The sequence below is a fragment of the Alligator mississippiensis genome, chromosome 6 (assembly GCF_030867095.1).
Source record: "Alligator mississippiensis isolate rAllMis1 chromosome 6, rAllMis1, whole genome shotgun sequence".
Lineage (NCBI taxonomy): Eukaryota > Metazoa > Chordata > Crocodylia > Alligatoridae > Alligator > Alligator mississippiensis.
In genome coordinates, this window is record NC_081829.1 from 35,495,708 (window position 1) to 35,517,202 (window position 21,495).

General features: G+C 46.7%; 1 protein-coding gene and 1 long non-coding RNA gene across 7 annotated transcripts in view; one reads left to right on the forward strand and one right to left on the reverse strand.

Moving 5' to 3' along the window:
- LOC102560872 (pulmonary surfactant-associated protein D) overlaps positions 1 to 21,495 on the forward strand; it is a 220,315-nt gene that overhangs the window by 174,369 nt on the left and 24,451 nt on the right. The window lies entirely within an intron of this gene.
- LOC106739491 (hypothetical protein) overlaps positions 7,576 to 21,495 on the reverse strand; it is a 112,186-nt gene continuing 98,266 nt past the window's right edge. Inside the window, exon 5 of one of the 2 annotated variants that reach the window (XR_009463012.1) lies at positions 7,576 to 7,835. This is a non-coding gene — a long non-coding RNA (hypothetical protein). The remainder of the gene's footprint in view (positions 7,836 to 21,495) is intronic. The other variant, XR_009463013.1, reaches the window with a different exon arrangement.

Consider the following 21,495-nt stretch of genomic DNA (forward strand, 5'->3'; position numbering starts at 1 on the left):
GTTTACAACAAAGGGCCGGGGCTTTACTGTGCATGTGTAGTGTAGTGCACTGCCACTGTTAACTCTTTGTGATCAGTGCATTACTATGACATGGGCAGATGTATGCGGATTGGTCGGTCATTTTTTTTGTTTTTGTTTTTCTGACATGCCCCCTTGCCCATGGTACAGACCGTTACAGGTCATTCTCTTCAGTGGGGTCGGGATCTTCGGATGGCAAGGAGGTATATACAAAAGCGGATAGCGAAATTAATTTGGTTTTGAGATATTGTAAGAGGCAACACACGGCACAGATACAAATGCCGACACTGATAAGGGGTAATAAAAGTGTTATGAGAAGGGTGAGTAACCATGAGGAGGTGTCCCACCCCATCCAAACAAACAGATCTGATAGCCACCCTTGCCCAATACCCAAGATGCGATTGGTATCTCTGGCAACCCTTCGGATTGTGTCAATTTAATTATTGAGGGGTAAGGAGACGTTTGGGATACTTATACAGCAGAGGTCCTGGGACAGGTTCACGTACTGACACAAGCCACCCTGCTGGAGTAGGATCGCGTCTAGGGCCAGGCGGTTTTGCAGGGTCATCTGCGAGGTGGCTTGTAACTGCTGGTCTAGAAGGTGAAAGCTGGTGGCCGTACTGTTGGCAAGTATGTTGAGCTGCTCAGCCAATTGTGCCATGGCCATTCGGGATTTGAGAGCGCCGTACCCTGGAAGAAAGATACTTTAACCCATTTAAACCCTTCGCTTAGGCGCTCTTGCCAGGTAAGGGTACTCCAGGTGGGGCTTCGCGCTTGGTGGCAGCGAATTAGTGGACTTAGGGGGTTTAGCCGTATTTGCATACAAAGGTGGGCAAAGAGCAACAGTGGTTAAAAAACACTGCACTCCGGACAGTGTAGCGGGAAGGACAGTGTACATGCGTCTGTTGGAGCAAGCCCACAGCATTCCAATGGGCACAATTCCCTGAAAAGTGGTTAGCCTGATAAGGCCTCTGGGTCATATTAACGTCCAGGGTTTTGTTATGGCAAGCTGAGCTTATGAGAGCTGCGTGCAGCAAAGGGAAATAAAGCAAAGCCCATGTTTGGTTATTGGAAACATTGACCGCCAGTGAAGAATTCCAGGTCAGAAGCGGCAAGGGTTTGAATAAGGGGGAGAGCACGACGATGGGTTTAATTGCAGGAGACTTTGGTGGGCAAATAGCACAAGGGGGAAGTGATAGGTACCATGGTGGGGTGAGTATGTGAGGGTTCCGGGTGAGAGATCTATCTGGTCGCGCCCAATTCATGCCCTGGGGGTTTATACCCCAGGGGACCTTAGAGCACAGGCATGGGAAGAGGTGGCCTCTCATATTGTTAGCCTCAGAATATGGAGTGGAGGTACAATATTTGTTAGTGGTGTTAAAGTGGGAGAAGAGAAGGGGGGATGGCCAGGTATAACGCGTGATGGACCCAGGGCTGTGCCTGTTGACAGTGAACAACCCATTTTGTTTGGAGGAGTGGGACTCGAACCACCCTGTGATATTCAGGGGAGTTAAGTACAACGTGAAGACCTGATCATCGACTGAGAGTGGGAGACGAAGGCACGCAGTAAGCCCTCCTCCTTCTGAGTGGGTTCCCATCGCTTCTGCCCAAGTTGAGAGGAGACTGAGGACTGTGTTCGGAGCAGTGAAGTTTCTGGTGGTTGAAGACGTGGCACGGAGGGCGGTGAGCGCAATAAAGAAGATGCTGAGGCTAGGTATGACCTATAAGAAAAGAAGAGAAAGGTTACGCAGCAACAAGGTGTGGGGTAACTACGTGGGTACATGCGCTTGTAGGTGAGAGCGACGGGAAAGCCAGTTATGGTGAACGAGGATTGGTGGCCCGTCGACGTCTTCTTGGTGAGCTAAGTAAGTATTCGGATATGGTTCCGGTCCCTTGATGATGCCTTTATACACTTTGGGGTGTGAATGGTGAGGGTGTGGGATTGTAACCCATACGAGTTCTTGTGGAGCAAACTTTGGGTTCCATGGCAGTGGCTCCTGGAGAGGACGCGGGCCCCAGAGGTCCTTATCTGCATTGAGTGCGATGAGGACTTCGTGGTTGTGGGCGGTCCAATTCTTGTAGGTCCCGTTTCCCTTTAGGCACAACTTTTCTTTATACAGGCCAATGTGTCGTTCCACTACCCCGTTCGACTGTGGGTGGTAAGGTAGGTGTAGGTGCCATGCGACATTATACGAGTGTGCGAATCTGCTAATTGCATACGAGGTGAAGGGGGGTCCCCCGTCAGACTGGATGGCATCTGGTGCCTTCCAGGCAGCGAAGGCCGCGATAAGCCCTTGGATAACTGCACGGGCTTCCATCTTGCAAAGTGGGATAACTTGCAACTGGCGGGTGCCGAGGTCAGCAATAACGAGTCCCTTTTTGGGTGGCTTTGCGCTGGGTAGAGGGCCAAGGCGGTCAACCTGCCACACCCTGCCCGGGGCAAATTGTGCTGGGCTGAAGGCGCCGGTAGCGTAGGCAGATTTATGGCACTTTTCTTTGGCGCAGGGTTCGCAGGCCTGGGTTACTCTCAGCCAATCTTTTTTGCTTCCATAGGCGGCGTTGTTGTTCGGACTGGCCCTCCATCGTTGGTGACATATGCGGGGTCCAGGATGTCCCCAATGATCATGGAGCCACGACAGGAATGGGTCGGTGTCAGTCTGTGAGGCGGGGAGACTCGCAGTGAGCACAATGTCATTGCGTAAGGGGTCTTCTAAGAGTTTGTCAACAACTTCGTGTACAGGGTCAGTTTTGGGCTTATGCGATGTAGTGTGTTTAATTAGAGGGAGGAAAGTGAAGGTAGACAACATATCGAAGATGTCTTGCCAGATGTCTAAGTTTTCCGTTGGCGCGCCTATACCGGTAACAATTTTGTAACTATATTGGGAATCAATCGCAATCACGGGAGGGGGAAGTGTCCCGTCGTGGTGTTGGAGACAGTGTTGGACTACCTCCTTGAACCCTAGCAGTTCATTCTTTTGGGCCTAACTGCTCCCCTGGTAAAGTTTCCTGTCGTGGCATGGCTTGCAATAAAATCCGTAGCCTCCACCGTTTCGAGTCGTGCCATCGGATGCCATCCAGGCTGGGGCTGTCATTCTGTAGAGGACAGGTGAGGCATCTCCTGCAGCGTCAGGGCTGGGTGGCAGGTCTCCGCATTTCCAGCAATGCCAATGGTAGTGATGGTTGAGCACTAACGTGTTCCAAGTGGATGGTTCTCCTTGGAACTGCGGGTCTGGCCTTTCAGCACTCAACAAGGGCAGCAGGGTGGTGCCGGGTGCCCGGAGTATCCCGTGTCCCTGAGATGACAACTCCACTAGTTGTCCTGCCATTAAAATTTTTCTGACATTTCCGTATCGGTGCTGGGCTGCTTGGAGGGTTCGGTGGGAGGTATAAATTAGCTCACCTCGAGAATTATGGGCTGTGGCCCATACATGGCTGGTCATGTATCCTAGAGTTACTGTCATCGAGTCGGTAAAGTCGAATGCATGGAGTGGCGTCGTCTTAATAGCCGTGAGAAGCATGTGAAGGTTTCTTCCATCCTTTCCAGTCCATGGCGTGAATCTTTGGGACTTATTGCGGATTTGGCGTTGAAGCTTTGCAAGTACTGCCAAATGGGTTGGGGTGATATGGTGTCAGTATCAGTTTAGGTATCTGAGCGATTGTTGGAGCCGTTTTTTGTCTGTTGGTAATGGTCCCTCTAATGGGCTGGTTTCTGGGCTCCCATGGGTTACGCCGAACCTCGTTTCTCCGACGAATTTGGTACCCAGAAATGTGATGTCAGCTGTGGGCTGTAATTTAGACTTCTTTAAATTGACTGTCCACCCCTCCCTGTCGAGATGGGAGATCAGGTTGTTAGTGACTTGGGTCACCACTTGTTGGTTGCATCCCATGATGGCGAGATCATCGACGTAGCTCCAAACTTTCAGTTCGCTTTGGCTGGGTAGAATATGGGAGGTACGAAACTTGGTTAGCGTGTCGTTCATGGCGCCTGTAGCTAGCGTGGGTGCGTTGCGGTACCCCTGTGGACATACTGTCCATTTGTACATGGTGCCATTGACACACATGTTTAGTATCCCTTCGACATCATTGATTGGGATGGAGAAAAACATGTCCTTAAGATCCAGGGTTGTTCCAACCCACGATTCTTTTTGAAATTGTGCCATTTCATATAGGCACCGAAGCAGCGTAGATGGATTAGGCTGCATGAGTGGCTGACACCGCTTGTTGGCCTCGCGATAGTCTACCACCAGTCAGACTTCGTTGGGTTTCCCTGGTTTTGCGATTCCCCATCCTGGTGAAAGGCGAGTGCTGGCTGTAATTGGTTGGATGCATCTCTGTTGTTCGAGGCATTGGAGGAGATCCAGTAATGTCCCCCTCAGGTAATCCTTGGTCGGGATTAGTTTCATAGATTCATAGATGTTAGGGTCGGAAGGGACCTCAATAGATCATCGAGTCTGACCCCCTGCATAAGCAGGAAAGAGTGCTGGGTCTAGATGACCCCAGCTAGATGCTCATCTAACCTCCTCTTGAAGACCCCCAGGGTAGGAGAGAGCACCACCTCCCTTGAGAGCCTGTTCCAGACCTTGGCCACTCGAACTGTGAAGAAGTTCTTCCTAATGTCCAGTCTAAATCTGCTCTCTGCTAGCTTATGGCCATTGTTTCTTGTAACCCCCGGGGGCACCTTGGTGAATAAAAACTCACCAATTCCCTTCTGTGCCCCCATGATGAACTTAAAGGCAGCCATAGTTTGTACCACCATATTGAGGTGTTACAGAGTGTGGGTTGGTCACGGTTGGGTTTGGCTATAGAGAGTGGGAGGGCTTGTAGGATTCGTTCCTTCAGCTGAAGCGTCTTGATGCCGGGAATCCCCAGGATGTTGATGCCTCCTATCACTGTTTCGAGCGCTTTACGATGGCCGACCACCCAGAGCTTGACTCATGCAGTGGTCACCGTGGCATTTAGTCCTTGTACCATGATGACTTTTGTGGCTTTTTGATGGGGCGTCGATGGAGTTATAACATTAACTTGGGCCCCGGTGTCCAGGAGGAAAGAGACGTCTTGCTGGGAGGTTAAACTGGCGGGGTCACGTACCTTGAGTGTAGCATACAGGCAAGAGTCTGTTGGGTCGGGTCCTTGGTTGCCGCCGGATCGACCGGCGGCTGCTACTCATTTTTTGGCTTCTTGGTGTATTGGAACCCGAGACCCTTGGCAAGTTTCCACTGTCCTTCGTCACCTAGCAGTCGAAGTTGCAACTTATTCATGCCTGATTCCTGTAGGAGGAACCAGAACATCGCTCTCTCCTCCGGGGTCCTCTGTTGGATCGGTGGTTGCGATGGAGATGGTCGACGATTGTTCTTCCACCCCGCGGGCTGCATCGGGTATGCTGATGTTAAGGGTGGAGGGTCAGTAATTTCCATGGCTGACTGGACTGCTGGAGGTTTCATCATGGCTTGCAGGCACGGGAGGATGCTGAGGACATGGGCAGTGGCTTGCCTGATCAGTGGGTTTAAGAGCAAGCGGAGGGTAATACTTTGTGGCCCTCCATAGATCTCAATACTGGACTCTACGGCCTCCATGGTCACTGGTACCAGGCCTGGCTGTTGTAGGAACCAGTGCGGCCAGTGGCCATGTTGCTGTGCTGGCTGTAAACCAAGCGGGTGCCGTGCTGCGTCCCACTGCAGGTTCGATACTCCAATTATGGCAAGGCAGATTTGTTTGGCGGTTGTGGTGACAGGACGACCCTCATGTAAAAAGTAGCCCCTGCAGTTCAACCCACGTGCCGCTAAAGCTGGCAGCAGTATGTTCCAGTGGGCATTTCTCTGCACCGGGTTTAGGTCAGTTATATGCCCTCCCCTCCAGTTCGCCTGCCGAACGAGATAAGCAGCTTCCTCCTTGTCTAACAATTCGCTTCCCACCTCTGTCACTAGCCGGCCCAACCAAATCGCTAGGGTCTCCTCAGCCTTTATTCTCATCTCTTTACAGAGTTCCTGCATTTCAGTGCGGTTGCGCGTGCAGTAAGTAGTGGTAGCGGTGGTGGCTCCCTGCACGTCTGTCACGTACTTTACTATACTGACAGGGTTGGCATGCACTGGTGGGTCACCAGATGGCAGGGCGGGGTAAAGCGATTTCGTGCTCTCCGTTTCCCCTTCATAGGGCGGGGGTGGAGCGTTTGGCTCGAAGTGTTTACTGCACTTCCCCTTTTTATCGGCACCATTGTTAGGCGTCAGCTCGGAATCAGCCACCTTCACTTGGCTTCGAGTTTTTTGCTCATGGTTGCCACTTGGATCTCTAAACTCGCATTCTCGTGGATCACAGTGACCCAAGCGCCGAACAACACATTTATCATTTTTCCTTTTACCCACTTGGGGCCTGCCCATTTCATGGCAGTGCGCCCCTCTGTTTCTAACTTCTCGCGGAGCTGGGTGACCAATTCGTGTCTGCGCGATTGGGATATTAAAGTCGGGCAATTGAATTTATTGGGCGGGGTCGCTTCCCCACCCTCCCGCACATGCCATATGCAACAAGCGAACTCTTGAGCGGGGGTCGGATTCACCGCACCCGTCGCCTTCACGCGCCAGGGATAAGGTCTCAATTTCATCCCTGGGGCGATAGACGACTTCCCTTTTGCTCATTATGCACCCGAAGGAGAATGGGTCTAGACCAGCTAGCCACTCCTTTCAGTCTTCCCCTTCTTTTACGGAGAAGTAGCCCGTGATGCCCAATTGTTCTTTACTAGCTGCCTGGTGGTAGGCGATATGTGCCCATAGATCATCTGAGTTGTTTGTCAGACGTTCCCCGCTGCGCCATGGGCAGCACCTCACTAATTCCATCTCCATGCCATCTTCCCCAGATCCTGTTCATGACGCCATGTCACAGATGCTTTCTGAGATCCACCCCCACCGCGAGGGGCGGCTAGTTAGGTGGGCCGTCTTAAGGTGCCTGCCACGTCAGGTTGGGTACTTCGATGTGTGGAGAGAAACTAGGCACGGATGCGTATTGGTTACAAATAGATTGTTTACTTACGCCACTGATGTATGCAGCGTAGGAAGAAGCTGGCTTTGATTGCAGTTACAAATGTAAGCAGCGGTTACAGGCTAGGTAGCTGGGTCGGTTCGGTTTTGCACGGCGGGTGGGGTTATGTCAGGTACGACCGGTGATGGGGAGTCATTGGTGGGTGATCAGTCCGCCAAGTTTACTCCGGGATGCATACGGAGTTCTCCAACGAGGGCGGAAACTGCTCTTACCACTATATGTTTTGCAAGCCAATCGCTAATTGCCAAGTGGGTATAATTTTAGGTCGGCCAATGGGCGGTGTTTAGAAGTAGCCAATCATAAGTTATGTAGCAATTTTGCCCTTTGGCCTCAGCCAATGCAGCCTTGGTTTACAACAAAGAGCCAGTAGCCAATCGTATGTTATGTAGCAATTTTGCCCCTTGGCCTCAGCCAATGCGGCCTTGGTTTACAACAAAGGGCCGGGGCTTTACTGAGCATGTGTAGTGTAGTGCACTGCCACTGTTAACTCTTTGTGATCAGTGCATTACTGTGACATGGGCAGATGTATGCGGATTGGTCGGTCTTTTTTTTTTTTTTTTTTTTTTTTTCTGACACACACAAGCTATAGAATAGCTGTCAGGTGGTTATAGCTGTCAGTCACAACTGGCCTAGGCTGAGATGAAAATGCTGGCCTATCAAATGCTGTATACCCACGGAAACCAACTCTCCAGGATTTGATTCGTAAAGCAGCATCTCTACTTGGTGAAGCATCCATGTAGAAATAATGGCATCCTGTTCTTGTCTCCCCTTCTCCTCTCACTCGTATCCTGCAAAAATAAGAAAAGTGATAATTTTCCAACTCCAATAAATGATTGCTTTTGGCTGAGTATTTACTGAGAAACATAGAACGATATTGCACCCAGCCCCTAGGAAACACTACCCAGATAATAAAGAATTTGCAGTAAACTTATCAGTGGAGGCCGGATTCAGATTCAGCCAGATGACAAAAATGGATGATGATAGACAAACAATTCACACTTTAAGTCTTATAAATCATTTAGTCTGAAGCTCCCCCTAGTGGCTACCATGTACACATCTCCTTCTCAGCATCTGCCTATAAGAATACAGCAAATAGCTTTTTGTCCAGGTTCAGAATTTAACAAAGGCCTCTGGCACACTTGTTTGCAGTATTGCTAATGGAAGGGTTGAATTCATCTGAGCATGTTTATTTCCTTCAACTCTTCCAGCCATATTCTTCACTGGTCCCAACAAATATAAACAGCAAGATGTGTAAAGAAAATCAAACAGTTCACTTAAATAAAAATTATCTGCCTTGTCTTACTACTGTGAGCAGTTTAATTAATGCCCAGTCACATCCACAAGGCAATGTCTTAGTTACAGCCTAACAGATCATTAGTTTGTGCTGTATGCTCTCCTTATCCTCATTATGTTTTACCTTTGAATACTCTTAATGTTGTGGGTGGCTGTTTGCAAAGTGTTTATAGTAGCATTGATCTGTTTTCATCACTCCTATGTGTGGTAGAATACTGAGCTTTCATTTCAGTCTCTGCTTGGTTCTTCTACACCCTTCTGTGCCTCAACAAAGCTACTTTAATATCAGGATCTATATTGAAAAACCTATACTTCAACTGAAAACAAGGAAGATCCCACTGCCTCAATATGAAATGACAGAGACCCCTTTCATCTGGATGTAGTTGTTCGTAATCCTAAAATTAGACTTCTACATCAAATAGGTGCTTCTGAAAATTTTTCCCATTACACTCATGAATGAACATATAAAACAATCATACGTCATTTCAGATGCTTCCTGGCCTGTATGCTTGTTCACAAAAAGAGTCTGAGGGAGAAAAGCAGGCTTTAAAAGATTGAAATGGCATAAAACAAAGAGAACATGGAAGTGACTCACATTGAAAACATAAGAAGCAAGACCAGAGTGAAGAAAAAAAAAAAGTGCTTGAAATAAAGTTGAAGGAGAAGGCAGCCTGAGCAAAATACAAAAGTACAGGAAAAATATAAAATACAGAACAGAAAAATAAAGGTGAGACTCAGAACCAGGAGCTGGTGGAAGATTAGGCAAGTCAAAAACACATACAGGTAAGGAAAAGGTTTGGTTCCTTCTTTGGAATTATTAGAAGGGGTAGATTTCAGATTGCTTATTTCCATTCGCAGAGTTCAGATTGCTTTGGCACACTTTCAGATATCTCAGTTTTCAGCTGAAACCCAACCAGGACATGCTAGTTTTGGTTTGCTGCCTGGAAACAAATGTTGGAGAATCTTAGATACTAAATCTCAACATGCATACTTGAACAAAGAGGAGCATGACCTCTCTGTCCTATGACTAAGGACCCAACTAAATCACAACAGAAATGCGCTACACAGTGGCTCTTTTAATCGTACTCTTTTTGCCTTGTCCTCCCCATTCCTAATGGGTAGAGGGGCCCTGGTGACTCAGCTACGTGCTGATAATCTGCCAGTTTTTTGCCTCCCGGCTGATCAGCAGAGAGCAGCAAGTGGCAGGGCTGACAAGACCTCTCCACTAAACAGAAGTGGGAGGAGGGATGTGTTGTAAAAAGAGCAAGATTTAAAGGAGCTTCTATGCAGCACATTTCTGCCATGATTTAGGTAGGTCTCTACCTATGATACTTTCAGTTCTCACTGGAGTAAGTGAGAGCAGAGTCGAGAAGGTAGCACTTATTTTTAGTCTTCCACTTGTTATCTTAATGCAAAAATTGACTGGACACTAAGTTGATTAGTAGCTTAGTAGTAATAATACATATAAGAACATGAGGAGGTGGGTGGTTTTCTTAATCTTAACCAACCATGCACCATATTTATGTTCCAGCATCTTTAACCCTCAGAACCAGTAGTACGTTAATAACCAAAAGAATCATATAAAAATGATAACTTTGGTTTATAGCTTCAGTTTTCTCCCTCTCTCCTTCATCAATAGCCTATAGTTGTCCTCTAAATGTCCTCCATTCTGAATTACAAGATGATAAATTTTGCTACCAAGACAGGAATTCTTTAATATGGTAAAATATTGCCTGTGTGTTTCAGTTAACTGCATGGCTGGGATAGACACATACAAATTTTCTAGTGAGAGTTCATGTAAACTGGTTCAGATATGTGATTCTGCCAACGTGTGCGTATTGGGAGATGTGATAGGGAACCCAAACTGTATAACCTTCATACAACATAGGGAAAGGAGAGAAATATAACCCTTGCAGGAGCCAGGCTGTAGAGACTGAGTGGGGAAAGGGAATGCAGCAAGCAACTGTCAAGAGACTTAAGGTTGGAGGCCAGGGACTGCTAAGAAAATGGGGAGGGCTGCAGAGCAAGAAAAGTCAAACAGTTCTTGAGGCAGAGCAGGGGCACCTGAGCCCATCTTCTGGGACAGCAGTCAGGTTGTCATAGATTTCATAGACATCATGGCTGGAAGGGACCTCATAAGATCATTGAGTCCAGCCCCCTGCCCCAGGGGCAGGAAGTCGGCTGTGGTCAAAGGATCCCAGCAAGATAAAAGTCCAAATGGCTCTTAAAGGAGTCCAGAGTAGGTGCTTGCACCACCTCTGATGGCAGGCTGTTCCAGGCCTTGGGGGCCCGGACAGTAAAGAAATTCTTCCTTATGGCCAGCCTGAAACAGTCTTGGAGGAGTTTGTGACCATTTGACAGTGTCATCCCTTGGGGCGCTCTGGTGAACGGGCATTCCCCCAGATCCTGATGTACACTCCTTACAGACTTATAGGAAGCCACAGATCCCTCCTGAGCCTGTGCTTTTCCAGGCTGAAGAGTCCCATAGCTCTCAGCCTCTCATCATAAGGTCTGTTTTCCTGCCCTCTGAACATGCGTGCGGCTCTCCTCTGGATCTATCAAGCTTCTCCACATCCTTTTTAAATTGTGGAGCCCAGCATTGCATGCAGTACTCCAGCTGTGGCCTCACCAAGGCCGAGTACAGCAGGAGGATAACATCCTGGGATTTGCTAGAAAAGCATCTATGGATGCAAGCCAGAGTTGCAGCTGGTAAAGTGAGCAAAACAGCACATTGGTGGCTCATATTCATCTTGTGGACAGTCATGACCCCGAAGTCCCTTTCAGCCATGGTGCTAGCAAGTGTAGCACTGCCAAGCCTATAAGCATGCTGCAGGTTTTTTCTTCCCAAGGTGGAGTACCTTGCATTTTTCAGTGTTGAACGCCATCAGGTTTACATCCAACCCATTTTCTGAGTCTGTCAAGGTCAGCCTGGATCACCATCCTGTCCTCGGTGAGGACGCTTTAACCCAAAGTTTGGTGTCATCGGCAAACTTGGCCAGTCCACTTCTGACACCAACGTCCACATCATTAATGAAGAGGTTAAAGTATAGGCCCAAGGATGGAGCCTTGGGGGACCCCACTGGTCATGGTGCACCACAACAATTGACTTGCATCAGCTACCACTCTCTGGGTCCAACCTCAGAGACAATTCCCCAGCCAGTGGACAGTGATGTAGCTGAGGCCGTAGTTGGCCAGTTTTTTCTATGAGATGATCATGGGACATCAGATCAAAAGCTTTTTTTAAAATCAAGATATATGATGTTAATCTCTTCTCCCTTGTCCAGAAGGGTGATCAGAAGGGGCAGGGCTTGGCTACATATAAGCTCAGCTGCTGAGCTGGGGCTGGCAGTTTAGGCCTGCAAGCATTGGGGAAAGGAATGGAGGACAGAGCTAACTGATAGTGAAAAGGAAGTACCCTGGGGTTGGGGGGAATTAAGGCAGCTCCTTGTGAGGATGACAGTTGTTACGGCACCTATGGAGCTTGTCTTCGAGTTATAATTGGAGGGTTAACCTTTTGTGTTCTGGTTTTCTTTTGTGAATTTACATTTGAAATCAGAGGACTGGAAGTGGCTGTAAAGGTAGAGGAGGCCATGAGTGGGGTGTCAGGTAGGCACCCTCTGCTGCTATGGGGCAGGTGCCTGGACAGCTGGAGCCTGAATTAGTGGACCTAGGCTGAGGGGTCTTAGCTAGAGAAAAAGGTGGCTGAGGCCAAAAAGGCTGAAGTCCAAACAAGAGTTGGGGTCCAAGGAACCTAGTGTTACTTCACTACATAGTGAGGCATGTAGTGAGGCATGGGCATAGCTAAAGCGGGCAGCAAGGAGACCATGATAAGAGCCTGAAAGCACCCCAGAAAGGACAAATTTGGTCCCAAGAGCAGCCTTACTCCAAAATACACCCATTACCAGCAAATCATGGTAGGCGAGAAGAAGGAAGTGGAGTAGCCCTGCTGGTGCCCCTCAGTCCTGACCCACAGGTCCCCAGCCCAGCTGGTGCCCTTCATTCCCCACCCAGACCCCCCCACCCAGCCCTGCTGGAGGGGGCCCCCAGCTGCCAGGGCTATGGGGCCAGGGACCCAGGTCTACAGCCCCCTGCACCTCCGCAGCAGTGCCTGAGCCCCAGCTGCTGCACTTGGGAGGCACCGGCTGCTGTGGAGGAGCAGAGCTCAGAGCCTGGCTCCCCGTCTCTCTTTGGCAGCATGGCCCGAGCAGAGCCCATGGTGGGGGCAGATGCAGACCGCCTGCTGCAGGCTCAGGGTCCCTGCCCTTCTGCCTTCCCTTCAGGGGCCTCTGTGGCCCAGCTGGCAGGACCTGATGCAGCAGGGCAGAGTTGGGTGGGGAAGCTCTATGCCACTGCTGCAAGCCCTGCATTGCTATGGTGAGGCACCCCCTGTCTACCAGGCGGCAGCAGCAGGGGTGGCAGCGTGGAGTCGTGCCCCTTGCTGATGTTGGGCAGGCAGGGGGTGCTTTGTCATGGCAGCACAGAGCTCCCAGCAGGCAGTGGCACTGAGCTTCCTTGCCCTACTCAACTCTGCTGCACTGGGTCCTGCCTGCTGGGTAGTTAATGAACTATGTGAAATTTTTCAGCCTGATTCTAGCTTCATGTTTTCTATTGTGAATACAAAGTAGCGCACTTGTAGTTCCATGGCATATCATTTAACATGGCTTTTTATCATACAGAAGACAGATTAAAGAAAAGAATGCCCATGCTTTGATTGTGCTTTTTCCATTGCTGCAAGTTAAAGGAAGTCCTAATGATACTTATCAAACCATTAACAATAAAAAAGTAGCCATCAGGGTTCCATTTCAAGCCCAAACAGAAGAGACCAAATGAGGTGCTTATCCCTCCAATGAAACACTTCAGTAGAATTTCCTAGAAGCACTATATTCTGCTCCTCACACTTCCATCTGTGCGTCACTGAATTATGGCAACATGCGGTTGTTACTTCACCTATTATTGCTTAGTCTGCAGGAGTACTTCCTTATGACAGGAGATGGGGGCAACTGTCTCAACTGCAGGCATCTAGTAGACTAAATCTACAACTCTGATACTTAAGACAGAACTCCACATTGCACATTCTAGGAGGGATATCCAGGATCTGCTTCTCCACTGACAAGAATTAGCATCAGCGGGAACTCAGGCAGTTTCCAGTTTGAGAAATTTAAAGCCTGATTCAACACTTACTTCAGCTTCAGACAAATCATGTCCCTTGAGTTTAGTGACATGATTTGCATTGGTGTAAAACTGCTGTAATGTACTGGAAAAGAAAAGCATTTTTCTAATTGTAGTTTAAGTCGTCTTCTTCTGTTGACAACCTGAAATCCAACCACTGCATGTATGGCATTTTCTTTTTTGATCTTTTGAGGGTTATTATGTATGCACCTAGATGTTAAAAAAGAAAACATTTAATTAAAGTTAGTTTTTCAGCTACAAGACCTAATCATTTTTGGATGCCGTCATCTGAACTAAATGAATATCTAATAATGTATGATGATTTTACAGACTTATTTGTCCATGCCTATTTCCAGATGTAAATGAAATTGTCAGAAAAATGTGTGTGTCTATTTAGAGTTGTATCTTGCTTGTATATTTGTCTGTATACAAGTTTAGGGCTCATTAGTGGCTTTGCAAGAAATCTTGTATAAGGAGAAATATGTACTCCTCCCCTCCACCCCTTGAAAGAAGCTAGGTTGAAACAACAGTATCATTTTAGGGTATCCCAAAAAAAGAAGTATAGTCCTTCTCTGAGGAATGGAATAGGGTGCTCACTCCTTCATTCAGGGACACAGAGAACAAAGACAAATGAGAGAATAGAAGGCAAAGGTCTCAGAGTGGGAAGGAATCTGGGATCCCCCCTTGCTCTAGAAGCCAAGCCTGGGCCAGCTTTAGGGGACTCTCTCAGAGACCATTACAGTTCTGTTAAGAAGCATAATAACAGCTCATATGGATATACCTCATCTACATTTAAACTAGCTAGCTTGTATATTAGTATTAGTGAAGCCATCATGTCATCATCTTCAGCACTGGCACCTGTCTGAATAAGAAACCAGACTCCTACTCAGGCTTGTATAGCTTGTTCTGAAGTCTGAGTCACTGCAGCTTTATTTCTACTTGCACACATGCTAGTTATACTTAAGCTAGCCTTGGATACGTCTATACATGTTGCAGTCACATCCACAATTGTGGGGAAGATGTAGCCTCAGGGCAAGTCACTGTTTGGTCCTTAGTCATCTCTTGCACTAACAGAATGTGATTTGCACAGCCCCTGTACCTGGTGCAAACTGCTTCCAAGCTCTCCAGGATAGTTCAAATATAACAGTTAGCACATTGAATACAGGAAATGTGCAGATAGAGGTGCAGAGGTCCCAGTAGGGCCACTGCCCAGACAGTTAACCAGCATGAAAGAGGACAAGAGAACCTTAAGCTCCTTTACATCCCTAATGGGGCTCAGATTACAATCTCACCTATAAAAATAAAGGCAAAAGTATGATTTGACCCTAATACGGTAAAACAAGTCACTTTGTTATTTGTTGCAATACCTTTATATAGGTTGTCACAGAGAGCGCTAGCAGCTGAGGGAAAAAACACCCCCAAAATGACACTTTACTGGAAGCAACACCTCGTTAATTCAACCTGGCTCTGCAGCACCTGTATAGATTAGGAGCTTCAGGGCGACTTTTTGGTGTTTTTATCTAAAGCTGATTGAATAAGCTATTAGATAAAAACATAAAAAAAGCCGCACTAAAGCACCAGATCTATACAGATATTAGGAAATCTGGGTGCAACTATGACACTGCCTCTTCTGGTCATGTGCTGGGCTCAGCACAGGAGCACAGTTAACATAGAAATATCACAAGAGAGCCCATAGTGACTATGTGGGACTATGGCATAGTACATCACATCAGTTTGCATAAGAATTTTAACTTGATGTGATTCTTTGTCATTTGATATTTACCTGTCAAAATGGTACTCGAGTTGATAAGAAAGGAGTGGAATTTAGTCTCTCTCTTGACAGTTAATGGAGCCAAGGTAAACAAATATCAATTTGTCTATGGCTAAAAGGGAGAAGCAGGGCAGATAAGAAAAGTTATTTTATTATCAGCACCCTCTTCATGTCTTATGATGGCACTGAAGTGTTTTGGTTCTACCACCAGTGCTCTTGTTTAGTTTGGTTTCTTTGTATAGCCTTCTTTTGGCATGAAAAGTCACAACACTTGACACAGCGGATATAACATAGGTAAAATAAGTTGAAAACAAAATACTTGAAAGCTATTAAAAATATTGGATAATTCATCTCATGAAGTTCATGTCTGTGCATATGGTGTCTAACAAAGCCTAGGCCTCATATCTCAGGTTAGCAGCACATAAGCATTGTGCTAGACCTTTCACCCCCTATACACTGTTGGATTGAAATATTATGTCAGTGTACAATATTAACAAAAATCATTTCAGTAGTGAAAGCCCCAGACATTCCAGAGTCAGGAGACATATCTCCAGGCTCTTAAGACTGGCTTAGAAGTCTCAAGCTTTTTCTGAATTATGATAAAGCCTCAATATTTATTTTTTGCCTTCTAATTTTTGAGCTCAGAGACTTAAAAATCTTATGTACTACTTACAAGAATGTTTGCCTTATGTAATTCCTGGATCATTACAGCAACATCAGTTCAGCAACATCTTTACTCAGAGATACTTTCTTGATTTTATGGGCTTACTCTTCCTAAAGACCACAGCTTTGTATAATTCCTGGTTTCTTTTACAATTTGTATACACTGAGTATGAATTTAAATATGTGTATGCATGTACAAATACATACATTCATGCACAAATGGAAGATGGCAGCATGTATAATAGAGAAAACACAACAATAGATTCATAGATGCTAGGGTCGGAAGGGACCTCAATAGATCATCGAGTCCAACCCCCTGCATATAGGCAGGAAAGAGTGCTGGGTTCAGATGACCCCAGCTAGATGCTTATCTAACCTCCTCTTGAAGAGGAGCCCGTTCCAGACATTGGCCACTCTAACTGTGAAGAAGTTCTTCCTAATGTCCAGTCTAAATCTGCTCTCTGCTAGCTTGTGGCCATTATTTCTTGTAACCCCCGGGGGCGTCTTGGTGAGTAAAGCCTCACCAATTCCCTTCTGTGCCCCCATGATGAACTTATAGGCAGCCACAAGGTCACCTCTCAACTTTCTCTTGCGGAGGCTGAAGAGGTCCAGGTGCCCCAGTCTCTCCTCATAGGGCTTGGCCTGCAAGCCCTTAACCATACGAGTGGCCCTTCTCTGGACCCTCTCCAGGTTATCCACATCCCTCTTGAAGTGCGGCACCCAAAATTGCACGCAGTATTCCAACTGTGGTCTGACCAACGCCCAATAGAGGGAAAGTATCACCTCCTTGGATCTGTTCGTCATGCATCTGCTGATGCATGATAAAGTGCCATTAGCTTTTCTGATGGCTTCGTCACACTGCCGACTCATGTTCATCTTGGAGTCCACTAGGACTCCAAGATCCCTTTCCGCTTCCGTGCCGCCCAGCAGGTCATTTCCTAGGCAGTAGGTATGCTGGACATTTTTCCTCCCTAGATGCAGCACTTTGCATTTCTCCTTGTTGAATTGCATTCTGTCGTTTTCTGCCCATTTGTCCAATCTATCCAGGTCTGCTTGCACCTGTTCCCTGCCCTCCGGCGTGTTCACTTCTCCCCACAGTTTTGTGTCATCCGCAAACTTGGACAGAGTACACTTCACTCCCTCGTCCAAGTCACTGATGAAGACATTGAAGAGTATCGGTCCAAGGACCAAGCCCTGCGGGACCCCACTGCCCATGCCCTTCCAGGTCGAAACTGACCTATCCACCACGACTCTCTGGGTGTGACCCTCTAGCCAATTCACCACCCACTGGACTGTGTAGTCATCCAAGTCACAGCCTCTTAACTTGTTCACCAGTATGGGGTGGGATACCGTATTGAAGGCCTTCCTGAAGTCTAAGTATACGACATCCACCCCTACTCCTGTGTCCAGGTGTTTCGTAACCTGGTCATAAAAAGAGACTAGATTAGTCAGGCATGATCTGCCTGCTATGAACCCGTGCTGGTTTCCCCTCAGCATAATTTGTCCTGCCGGGCTCTCGCAAATGTGAGCCTTGATAATTTTTTCAAAGACTTTGCCAAGGATGGAGGTGAGACTGACTGGCCTATAGTTGCCCGGGTCCTCCTTCCTCCCCTTCTTGAAAATGGGGACCACATTGGCCCTTTTCCAGTCCTCTGGGACTTGGCCCATGCACCACGAGCGTTCAAATATTCCCGCCAGTGGCTGTGCAATGGCGTCAGCCAGTGCCTTCAATACCCTCGGATGAAGATCATCAGGGCCTGCCGACTTAAAGGCATCCAGTTCCTCCAAGTGACTCTGCACCATCTCAGGGTCTACTCATGGTAGTCTGGAACCTTGCTGCTGCCTCTCTGCAATCCCAGTGAGAGACTTGTCTTGCCCCTCTCTTAGGAACACTGAGGCAAAGAACTCATTGAGGAGTTCAGCCTTGTCCCCCCTGTCCGTCACCAATTGCTTCTGCCCATTTAGTAGTGGTCCTATTCCTCCCCGGGCCTTCCTTTTACTCCCTATATATCTAAAAAACAATTTCTTGTTATCCTTTACTTGGGATGCCATCCTCAGCTCCATGGTAGCTTTGGCCTGTCTAACTGCCTCCCTACAAACGCGAGCAGAGGAGGTATACTCCTCTTTGGTAATCTCTCCTTGTTTCCACTTTTTATGTGCCCCCCTTTTGGCCCGTAGGCTGCCCTGGATTTCTCTGGTCAGCCAAGGAAGCTTCCTGGCCCCTTTCCCTCTTTTTCCTCACATTGGGATAGTCTCCCTTTGTGCCCGAAGGATCATTTCCTTAAGGCACAGACACCCTTCTTGGGCTCCCATCACTTCAAAACTCCTATTCTGCAGTGCGTCCTCTGGGACCTGGCCCGTGCGCCACAAGCGTTCAAATATTACTGCCAGTGGCTGTGCAATGACGTCAGCCAGTGCCTTCAGTACCCTCAGATGGAGCTCATCCGGGCCTGCTGACTTAAAGGCATCCAGTTCCTCCAAGTGACTCTGCACCATCTCAGGGTCTACGCATGGCAGTCTGGTGCCTTGCTGCTGCCTCTCTACAATCCCAGTGACAGCCTTGTCCTGCTCCTCACTTAGGAACACTGAGGCAAAGAACTCGATCTTTGTTTTTAAACAGCATATGATAGGTATTAGAGAGGGTATTCTAAAAGTATTTGATTATAGCCATATTAATAATTTTATTTTTGGTTTGCTTGCTGAGCTGAAAAACTAGAAAATAAAAGTACTATGGAGAAATACTTCTTAGACTTTAATCAATTTCAAAATGAAATGCCTTTTTTAAGAAGTGCCAAAATTAGACATTTAGACTTTTTAAATGTCTTCTTTTTTTGTCTGGAACTATTTGATAAATGCAATTTTAATTTGCAAGCAATTTCAGTTAATTTTAGTATGCATTTTTGGTAATGAAAAAAATGTTTTGCCAAAGAATTTCACCCAGTTGTACATATTATAAGGGCCATTTTCTAATGCCCTTACTCAACTTGAAAGTGCCCCAATGTGTTCCAGACAAGGTTCCTTGGGTGAATTTGATATCTTTTATTAGACCAACCCAAATAGTTGGAGAATAGTTATTAAGCAAGCTTTCGGGTTCAAAGAAACTTCCTTAGCCTGATGAAGGGTTTTTGAACCTGAAAGCTTGCTTAATAACTATTCTCCATCTATTTGGGTTGGTGTAATAAAAGATATCAAATTCACGCAAGGAACCTTGTCTGCCTATGTCCTTAGACCAACATGGCTACAACCTAAACCCCTGCAATGTGTTCCAGTGTGCTGAACTCATTTCTGTGGATTTGTCATAGACAAGTTTTTGGGTATTCCAGTACAATTTCTCAGGTCTCTGGGAGGGAGGCAGACACAGCAGAGCTAAGTAGCAGATGGAACTGCTCCGTATGTAAATAAAAATTCTGTATGTAAATAAAATATGTTTAAAAAAGTAATTATTGACTCCAAGATGAACATGGGCCGACAATGCGAGGTCATGGTCGGCAGGGCTAACCAGACCTTATCGTGCATCAACAGGTGCATCTCAAGTAGGGCCAAGAAGGTGATCCTCCCCCTCTACATGACACTGGTCAGGCCACAGCTAGAGTATTGTGTCCAGTTCTGGGCACCCCACTTCAAGAGGAATGTGGGCAACATTGAGAGGGTCCAGATGAGGGCCACCTGCATGATCCAGGGACAGCAGGGCAGACCCTACAATGAGAGACTATGGGACCTGAACCTGTTCAGCCTTCACAAGAGAAGGCTGAGGGGGGACCTGGTGACCATCTATAAACTCACTAGTGGGGACCAGAAGGGTTTGGGGGAGCCTTGTTTCCCCTAGCGCCCCCCGGGATAACAAGAAATAACGGCCACAAGTTGTTGGAGAGTAGGTTTAGATTAGACATCCGTAAGAACTACTTCACAGTTAGGGGGCTAGGATCTGGAACCAACTTCCAAGGGAAGTGGTGCTGGCTCCTACCCTGGGGTCTTTAAGAAGAGGCTTGATGCCTACCTGGCTGGGGTCATTTGAGCCCAGTTTTCCTCCTGCCCAGGCAGGAGTTCGGACTTGAAGATCTACAAGCTCCCTTCTGACCCTACTTCTATGATTCTATGATAAGCCAGGAGAAATTATCAGGTAGGTAGCCCCACAGTCAAGAGGAGTGCAATGAAAACCCGATGATGGAAGAATAAGATCATTCAGGAGGGTTATAATCACCCGTGGAGACATTACACACTCCCAGCAGAGTTGGTGCAATCACCATCCTTGGAGGTGTTTGAAAGGAGGCTAGACAAGCACCTCGTTAAGCTCATTTGAGCTCAATAACCTCCTGCCCGTGGCAGGGGACCAGATTCGATGATCTTACAGGTCCCTTCAGGTCCTTTGATTCTATAATTCTGTTATTGAGTATCAGGTAGATTATAATGGACCATAAAGTAATTGTCTATGTAAAGTTCCTGGTACTTAGTGTCCACTAAGCTAATAATTTTTTCCTTGCATGCCCACCTTTCAAAAGTGTTGGATAAATTTTCTTTATGAAGAGAAGTGTTAGATCAGACAGGGGAGTGGTATTTTTTGTAAAAAATAAAATAAAATAAAAGGTCTCCTATTTTGGTGTCTCTGTTCTTTATAATTTTCCAGGGATCATTCATTCTGGTGTGTATTTTTCCCCCCACTTTCACTCACTTGTTTATAAAGTAAACACATATATGATCCAAGCATTTTGATGACTTTGTTGTGGGGAATGTTAATTGTTGTGGCAGTAGAGATGAGTTGACAGATCTTGCATTTATTGTTTTGGTAGGGCTGGGTCCCATTAGGTGCTCTGTTGGGAGTTTACTTCTGATATTGTTTTGTGCAAAGTTAGGGAGCTTTTTGAGGGCATCTTATCTTTGAGTAAAGATAGTATTTTAAAGGAAAACTCAACTGTTATTTTGAAAGCATTTGTATTCCTTAGTTGTCCTTTGAGAAAATACAAAGAGAATTCCTAAAGAAAAATTAAGAATCATTAGGAGTCATCTGTCCAGAGCAAAGTTTCCCTCTGCTCTTTGATTGGATTGACTGGTAAACATATAGTAGTATATTATGCACTTCCTAAATTCTTAATGTATGTTTTTCATTATATCTATTTAACGTAACAAAGATCTAGTTAATGTAACAATCTTGTTGATTCAGTAAGTGTTGTATGCTAAGAGGGATGTTAACCTATTAACTAAAATGCCAATATGTGACTTTGATTACCATTCAGTGAACATTATTGTCATTTAGGTAACTGGGAAGATTTGGCTGGGAGGCTGTGGGTGGGAAGTGAGGGGCAATGGCATGGTCAAGGCACTGGCATATCAGGGCTGCTCAGTGCCACAAAGCAGTGAAGGGGGACAGCTGGAGCTGGACCCGTGTCCAGGAGGGGTGCAGAGGGAGGCTCTGATTTTCCATGATAAAAAACCCAAAATCAAATGCCAAAATTTACAGGTATTTAGAATTTTTCTTATTATAGTGATTGAGGCCCTGGTAGGCTTCCAAATTGTTTTAAAATTGTAAATATATCAATAAAACATTGTGTTCAACT